Source organism: Scyliorhinus torazame, chromosome 13 (genome assembly GCF_047496885.1).
Source record: "Scyliorhinus torazame isolate Kashiwa2021f chromosome 13, sScyTor2.1, whole genome shotgun sequence".
NCBI classification, from domain to species: Eukaryota; Metazoa; Chordata; class Chondrichthyes; order Carcharhiniformes; family Scyliorhinidae; genus Scyliorhinus; species Scyliorhinus torazame.
In genome coordinates this window covers 132,441,618-132,450,274 of record NC_092719.1, presented here as the reverse complement: position 1 = coordinate 132,450,274, position 8,657 = coordinate 132,441,618, and the positions used below count along the sequence as shown (strand labels likewise).

Sequence of the window (8,657 nt, the reverse complement as noted above, 5' to 3'; positions counted from 1 at the left end):
CAGCCATCATGGAGTTTAGATGTGGGGCTGTTAGCAAATTTGGGATTTTTTGTGAAGGTGGCCAGAGTGAGTATGTGGAGTTTAACAAGAATAGGGAGGAGTCGCCGTTGGTGTCCTGAAAGTGGCGATGAGAGAAGAGATAATCTTGCATAAGGTGCCAGTGGATAGGGAGGTGAGGAAAGAGCGGCAATGCTGGTGGACCAAAGGTACTTGAGTGACCCCACTCCAGAGCTTCTGGCTAGTAGAGAGGAGTTGCAGAAGCAATTTGATCTATTATCCACTGAGAAGGTGGTGCGCCAGTTGCGGCGTTCGAGGAGGGTAACATACAAATATGGGGAGAAGGGCAGTGCCTGCTAGCTTGTCAGTTGCGGCAGCAGGCGACCTCCCAAGAGATTGTTCAGATTTGAGATTCAGGCAGTGGACTTTTCCGGCGCCGGATAAAGTCACCGGGGCTTTCGAGGTGTTTTACAAGAAACTAAATGTTGGAGCAATAGGGAGAACTTAACGGATTTCCACTTTAGGTATCGAGGGGTGCAAGTAGCTCGGGATTGGGCCCGGACTCGGCAATTGAACTTCATGAGTTTGGTGAGTAGAGCTAAGGTGGACTTACTGTGGTGGGATAGCATCCCTCTGTCCTTGGCGAGAAAAATACAGTTGGTGGAAATGAATGTTTTGCGACGGTTCCTATTTCTGTTCCAGAGTTTCTGATTTTTCTGCCAAAATCCTTTTTTGTGGGTGTGGAGAAATTGATTTTGCCTTTTATTTGGGAGGGTAAAGTGGCTAGGATTTGGATGGCAGTTCTTCAGTGGGACTGGCAGTCAGGGGGCTTGCCATTGCCAAGCTTGATTTATTATTCGGCGGCAAATGCGGAGAAGGTGTTGGGGTGGTGTGGGGATCCAAAGGCTGTATGGGTGCGGATGGAGTCGGGGTCGTGTAAGGGGTCAGGTTTAAGGGCATTAGTGACAGCCTTGCTGCCGTTTTCTCCCTGAGATATTCAGCAAAGCTGGTGGTGGCTTCCACTTTGAAGATATGGAATCAGTTTTGACAACACTTTAAATTGGGGGCCGTATCAAAGTTGTGCCGATCTGTGCGAAGCTGGATGCTAGGTTCAGGGGATGGGAGGTGAAGGGGGTGGAAGGGAGAAGGGATTTGTTTTTCGAGGGGCAATTTGCGAAGATGGAGTTGTTGCCGAAATTTCGGCTTTCACAGTCGGATGTTTTTAGGTACCCGCAGGTTTGCAACTTTGCGAAAAAGGCCTTTCTGACATTCCCTTTGGTGCCACCACCCTCATTGTTGAACACGGTTTTGTCACTGTCGGAGGCGGAGGAGGGGATCATGTCTGGAATTTATGCCGTGATTATGGCGGAGGAAGCAGTGTCTGTGGAGGGGGTAAAGGCTAAATGGGAGAAGGAGCTTGGATTGAAGATTGGAGGGTGCGCTACATTACAAGTCTCTGCGTATGGTGAATGCAACATCATCATGTGCGCGGTTAGGGTTGATACAGTTGAAGTTTGTGCATAGGGCCCATTTGACCACATCCAGGGTGAGCAGGTTATTTGCGGATGTGGAGGATGTGTGTGAGCGATGTGTGAAGGGTCTGGCTAATCATGTGCACAGGTTCCGGTCGTGTCCGAAGCTCACAAGGTTCGGGGTCTCCTTTAGCAGCATGTCGGCTATTTTACCAATGGAACTAAATGCCTCTGGGGCCAAATTTGGGGTGTCAGACCTGCCAGAGCTGCAGACTGGGGTGGGGGAAAATGTCTAGGCCTTTCCCTGGCTGATTGCTCGAAGGTGGGTGCTGCTGGGGTGGAAGTCAGCTCCTTCACCCAGTGCATTAGTGTGGCTGGGGGATCTTATGGAATTATATATCTTGAGAAAGTTAAGTACGCCATGAGTGGGGCAGTTGAGGGGTTCCCCTGGAGTTGACAGCCTTTTATTCTGTACTTTAAAGAGCTGATCACCATTAGTTGTTAGGTGTGGGGTGGAGGAAACAGGGAACTCGGGGATGAGGTTCTGTTGGGGGCCATGCTGCACGAGGGGGGAGTGTGTTTTTTTAATTGTCTTAGGGTTTTATCGCATTTATGTATAATATTTTGGAAAATGTTAATAAAAATATATTTTTTTAAAAGTCCTTTAATCCCTCCGCAAAGTGCTGCCATGTCTCTCTCTTGACGGCATGTGTTTTGGTCAAAGCCAGCCAAAGTGTTTACTTTGGCTTATAAAGAGGTCAGTCATTGCTCTGTACCTAATTCATTTGAGTATGGTATATGTCCATGCTGTGGTCAGGATACCGTGGAAATACATTCATACATTTTATGGAGGAGATAAGCAAGACCAGTTTGGTGTACAGTTGGCTCCAAAATTGTGGTGATACACCACTGTACCTCCCTACCATTGTACATAGTATATAATAGTTGTGCGTAACGTGGCCCTGTAATACTGTGTATTGTACTGTAACTCTGCAGAGGTTCGGTCACTGGTAGGTAACCCGACCTGGCCACGGAGAGCTCCGCCTTAGCCACTCCCCCGGGAGTCAGTATAAGAACCTCTTCTGGGACAGCCCCCATTCTGTCTGGGGTCGTCTGTGTCGGGTAAGCCTCCCTTGTAGTATATTAAAGCCTGAGTTAAAGTCTCACATGTCTTTGTGGTTCTTGACGCTTAGCGCATCAATTTAATATACTACAGTTATAATGGAGGCTGCTCTGAAACCCGTCAAGCTCTCGCTCGACCCCCACGCTCCACGCGCGGACCACCTTTTCAACTGCTGGCTCCGGTGTTTCGAGGCCTACCTGGAAGCATCCTCCGCCTTCGCCAAAACGGACGCCGACCGACTCAATCTCCTGTGCTCACGGCTCGACTACGGGCTTTTCGACCTCATCACGGGAACAACGACCTATGCCGATGCCATCGTGAAGCTCAAAAGCCGGTATGCACGAACTGTTAATTCTATTTACGCCCGCCACCGCCTCGCCTCCCGGCACCAGCAGCCGGGTGAACCCCTATCCGTGTTTGTTCGGGACCTCCGTGCCCTCGCGCTCACCTGCAACGCGGCAGCAGTCTCCGCTGAGCAGAACACTGAGGCCCTGGCGCTTGATGCCTTTGTAGCTGGCATCGCTTCCGTCCCAATTCGCCAACTCCTTCTGGCACAAACTACCCTGACTCTGGACACGGCAGTCACTATGGCAGAGGCCCAACAGGCAGCCTACGACAATAATGCATCCTACACGCCTGCACGAACTTCCTATGCTCCTGTCTACGCTCCCTACGTGGCCGCTACCTCCCAGCAACAACCCCTGCAAGTCACGGCCCACCCAGCCACTCCAGCAGTAAAAATGCCTGGGCCCCAGTGTTATTTTTGTGGCCAGGCAAAACACCCCAGGAAACGCTGCCCTGCTAGAGATGCTACCTGTTCAGCCTGTGGCAAGAAAGGCCACTTTGCAAACGTCTGCCGCTCCACTGCTGCCTCGGGGTCCAACGCCTCGGTCTGCTACTCCGGGGTGCCGCCGTCCTCCGTTCCCGGCTCGCTGTTCAACATGTGCGACGGAAGGGCGCCGCCATCTTTGATCATCCCCGGCCCGGCTCACTTCACTCCCGGTTCGCCGATCGTCACTTCCGGTTCGCCGATCGTCACTTCCGGTTCGCCGATCTTCGCTTCCGGTCCGTCGCCGATCGTCGCTTCCGGGTCCGCCCCGTCGCCGAATTGCGTCACTTCCGGTCCAACGCCGATCGTCACTTCCGGTCCTGCGCACTGGACCGAAATGCTGCAAACAAAGGAGATGCAGCCAGCGACAGCAACCTGGCCTCCAGCAGCAGCCTACGACGCCTGGGCGCTGCCACCTTCTCTCACAGGCTGCTCCTCGGATCCGGCACCCTTCTCCAACAGCTCCACCATCGCATCCATCGTCCTCGACCAGGACCGACCGCATCAGCTCGCCAGATCCACCATGGAGGTTCAGGTAAACTGTTTCACTGTCACCTGCCTCTTCGACAGCGGCAGCACGGAGAGCTTCCTCCACCCGGACACCGTGCGCCACTGCTCCCTCAAGGTACTACCCACGCGCAGGCATATTTTCATGGCCTCCAACTCCCAGTCGGCCGAGGTTTCGGGCTACTGCGTCGTCACCCTCTCAGTGAACGGCGCGGTGTTCCAGAATTTCAAATTCATGGTCCTCCCTCACCTCTGCGCCCCCGCGCTCCTCGGCCTGGACTTCCAATGCCACCTGCGCAGCCTCACCTTGCATTTTAACGGCCCCCTCCCCCCCCTCTCGGTCTCCAACCCCCAGTTCTTCCCTGATTCCTCCCCGGATCCCACCTGTAGTCTCTCCACGCTCAGGATCCCCCCCCCTTCACTGTTTGCTAATCTCACCCCCGACTGCAAGCCCGTGGCTACTAAAAGTCGGCGTTACAGTTTCGGGGACCGCCAATTCATTCGAGCGGAGATTAAGCGCCTTCTCTCGGAAAATATCATTGCTCCCAGCACCAGCCCCTGGCGAGCCCAAGTGGTGGTAGTCAAGTCTGGTGAGAAACACCGCATGGTCATTGACTACAGTCAGACCATCAACCGGTACACGCTGCTTGATGCGTATCCCCTGCCCCGCATATCTGACATGGTCAACCAGATTGCACAGTACCGGGTGTTCTCCACCATAGACTTGAAATCCGCCTACCACCAGCTCCCTATCCGCCCGGAGGACCGTAACTTCACGGCCTTCGAGGCGGACGGCCGCCTCTACCACTTCCTTCGGGTACCCTTTGGCGTCACCAATGGAGTCTCGGTCTTCCAACGGCAGATGGACCGAATGGTGGACCAGAACAGACTGCGGGCTACCTTCCCGTATCTGGACAACGTCACCATCTGCGGCCACAACCAGCAGGACCATGACGTCAACCTCACGAAATTCCTCCAAACTGCCAAACGCCTCAACCTCACGTACAACGAGGCAAAATGTGTTTTCGGCACCACCCGCCTCGCCATACTCGGCTACGTGGTGGAGAACGGTGTCCTCAGCCCCGATCCCGACCGTCTGCGCCCCCTTCTCGAACTCCCTATTCCCACCTGCCCCAAAGAACTGAGGCGATGCCTCGGACTCTTTGCCTACTATGCCCAATGGGTGCCCGAGTACGCTGACAAGGCCCGACCCCTCCTCCATTCCCCCTCATTCCCCCTCCCGCCCGAGGCCTGCCAGGCCTTCCACCTCCTGAAAACTACTATCGCCAGAGCCGCCATGCATGCGGTAGACGAGTCTGCACCATTCCAAGTCGAGAGCGATGCCTCCGACTTTGCCCTGGGTGCCACCCTCAACCAGGCGGGCAGGCCCATCGCCTTCTTTTCCCGCACACTCCAAGGCCCCGAGATCAGCCACTCCTCTGTTGAGAAGGAGGCACAAGCCATAGTGGAAGCCGTCCGGCACTGGAGGCACTACCTGGCCGGAAAACCATTTACCCTCGTTACTGACCAACGATCAGTTGCGTTCATGTTCGACAACAAACAACGAGGTAAAATCAAAAATGATAAGATATTACGGTGGAGGATCGAACTCTCCACCTACAATTATACTATCTTATACCGGCCAGGTAAGCTCAATGATCCTCCTGATGCCCTGTCCCGTAGTACTTGTGCCAACGCACAGGATGACCGGCTGCGGGCACTACATAATGACCTCTGTCACCCGGGCGTCAGGCGGCTCTACCACTACATCAAGGGCCACAACCTACCCTTCTCAGTCGAGGAGGTCAAGGCCATGACTAGGGACTGCCAAGTCTGTGCGGAGTGCAAGCCGCAATTCTACAAACCAGACAAGGCGCACCTAATCAAGGCCACCCGCCCCTTTGAACGTCTCAGCATTGACTTCAAAGGGCCCCTCCCCACCCACAACCGCAACACGTACTTCCTCAACGTCATCGACGAGTACTCGCGGTTCCCCTTCGCCATTCCCTGCCCCGACACGACCTCCGCCACCGTCATCAAAGCGTTGCACGACCTCTTCATGCTGTTCGGTTATCCCAATTACGTTCACAGTGACCGGGGCTCCTCCTTCATGAGCGAGGAGCTGCGTCGGTACCTGCTCGCCAGGGGCGTTGCCTCGAGCAGGACGACCAGCTACAACCCCCGGGGGAACGGACAGGTGGAGAGGGAGAACGCGACTGTTTGGAAGGCCGTGCTGCTAGCCCTCAAGTCCAAAGGCCTACCAGTCTCCCGTTGGCAGGAGGCCCTCCCGTCCGCACTCCACTCCATCCGGTCTCTTTTGTGTACTGCAACGAATGCTACCCCTCATGAGCGGATGTTTCTCTTCTCCAGGAGATCGGCATCCGTGACATCGCTTCCATCCTGGCTCCTGTCCCCGGGAGACGTCCTGCTCCGCAAGCACGTGCGGACCTCTAAGGCGGAGCCCCTGGTGGAGAGAGTCCGTCTCCTCCACGCCAACCCACAGTACGCGTACATAGCGTACCCCGACGGGCGTGAGGAGACCGTCTCCATCAAGGACCTGGCCCCCTCTGGGGCCCCTGCCGCCCTCGCCCCGCAACCTCCACCCCACTCCCTCTCTGCTCCCGTCAATCCCTCGGCCTGTTACTACTCCGTGCCAGCCGCTGTCATCCCGCAGTTTCGCCTCGAGCCAGCCGAAGCGGTGGGGGAAGTCATGCCGCCTCGCGAACCAGCACCACCGACCGCACGGATACCGCCGGACACTACCTCAGCGCCGCAGCTCCGACGTTCAAAGAGATCGACCAAACCCATCGTTCGTCTCGACCTTTGACGACACGGAACCTCCTGATGGACTCTGTTCACTGCTCCAAATTTTCACCCCGGACTTCCTTCTAAACAAGGGGTGAATGTGGTGATACACCACTGTACCTCCCTACCATTGTACATAGTATATAATAGTTGTGCGTAACGTGGCCCTGTAATACTGTGTATTGTACTGTAACTCTGCAGAGGTTCGGTCACTGGTAGGTAACCCGACCTGGCCACGGAGAGCTCCGCCTTAGCCACTCCCCCGGGAGTCAGTATAAGAACCTCTTCTGGGACAGCCCCCATTCTGTCTGGGGTCGTCTGTGTCGGGTAAGCCTCCCTTGTAGTATATTAAAGCCTGAGTTAAAGTCTCACATGTCTTTGTGGTTCTTGACGCTTAGCGCATCAAAAATGAAATGCCTGCTCTGATGATTATACTTGGTAATTGATGCCAAGAGGCCAACAGCACTCCAGGATATTGATGATTGGCAGCCTGAGTAATTTTGGCACTTGACCAGGTGCAGCATTTATTGACAGTTGTCATTCTTCTGACTTGGGACTACATAATCTTGCAAGACACATTTTCTTTATTCATTTAGGGAATGTGAATGAAATCAGCAGTTACAGCATTTATTGCCCATCTCTAATTAGCCATCTCTAATTACCCTTGAGAAGCCACCTTCTCAAACTGCTGTAGTCAGTGTTCTGTGGTTGCTCCGACTGTGCTGTTTGATCAGGAGATAGGATTTTGACACAACAATAAGGAAGGAATGGTGATATATTGCCAAGACAATAGTGTGTGATGTAGTGTATGGGGCCTTGTAGGGGTGGCCCAGTGGCCCAGTTGTTAACACTGCTGCCTCACAGCTCCAAGGACCCAGGTTCAATTCCGGCCTCCGGTGACTTTCTGTGCGGAGTCTGCATGTTCTCCTCGTGTCTGAGTGGGTTTTATCGAGAGTGCTCCAGTTTCCTCCCACAGTCCAAAGATGTGAACGTTAAGTGGATTGGCCATTCTAAATTGCCCCTTATTGTGCAAAGGATTAGGTGGGGTTACTGGGTAATGGGGATAGGGTGGCGGCGTGGGCTTAAGTAGGGTGCTTTTTCCAAGGGTCCAATTGGCTCAATGGCCTCTTTCTGCACTGTTTGGATTCTAAGGTAGTGGTGTTTCCATGAGTCTTCTGCCCTTCTCAGTGATATGTGTTGTGGGCTTGGGTGGTGCTGTCAAAGCTTGACAAGTTGCTGCATTGCATCTTGTAGATTGTCCATACCGCAGCCACAGTGCGCCAGTGGTGAAGTAAATGCTTAAGTTGGTGGATATGGTGACAAGCAAGTGGGCTGTTTTGTCCTGCATGATGTTGAGATCGTCAGACTTTTTGGAGCTGTACTCTTCCGAAGTTTGTTGCTATCTTTACTCACTATAAATATGGCAGTCAATGAGGTTGCCCTTCTTTTATCTAGATATTTATATGATATGCTTTCAGAGTCGCCAGGTATCAAATGATACCGCCACAAGGTTCAACCGGGTATCGATCAAAGAGTCAAACAACCAGTTAGTTATTTCAAGATCAATGATACTTTATTTACACACAAGATTAACTTACACATGCAACATAAACACTATGAGCTAAACTACACCTAACAACCTGTACTTAACTTCTGGCACCCGGTTTAGGTCAGAGGAACAGTGGCCTTTGTTCGAATCTGGATCGACTGGGTCTGGAGAAGTAACTGCTGCTCAGCTGGGCTCATCCGTCTGGTAGTGAGCGTTGAACTTGGACTTGCTTCTGGTCGTGCTGCTGCAGTTGGAGATGGACGTTGCCGGAGCGCCAGGTCCAAAAGAGATGGAACACATGGCAGTGTCTCTCTTTATCTTTGGGGGTTTTGCACTCTTGTGGGCGGTCCTTAGGTTTGGACCCAATTAATTGGG

The 8,657-nt window shown here is 53.4% G+C and overlaps 1 long non-coding RNA gene across 1 annotated transcript; it reads left to right on the top strand.

The window, feature by feature from the left end:
* Positions 1–3,815: 3,815 nt before the first annotated feature.
* On the top strand, positions 3,816–7,102 carry LOC140387723 (uncharacterized). The gene is made up of 2 exons (XR_011933977.1): positions 3,816–3,956; positions 6,299–7,102. It is a non-coding gene; the product is annotated as an uncharacterized lncRNA (long non-coding RNA).
* Positions 7,103–8,657: the final 1,555 nt, after the last annotated feature.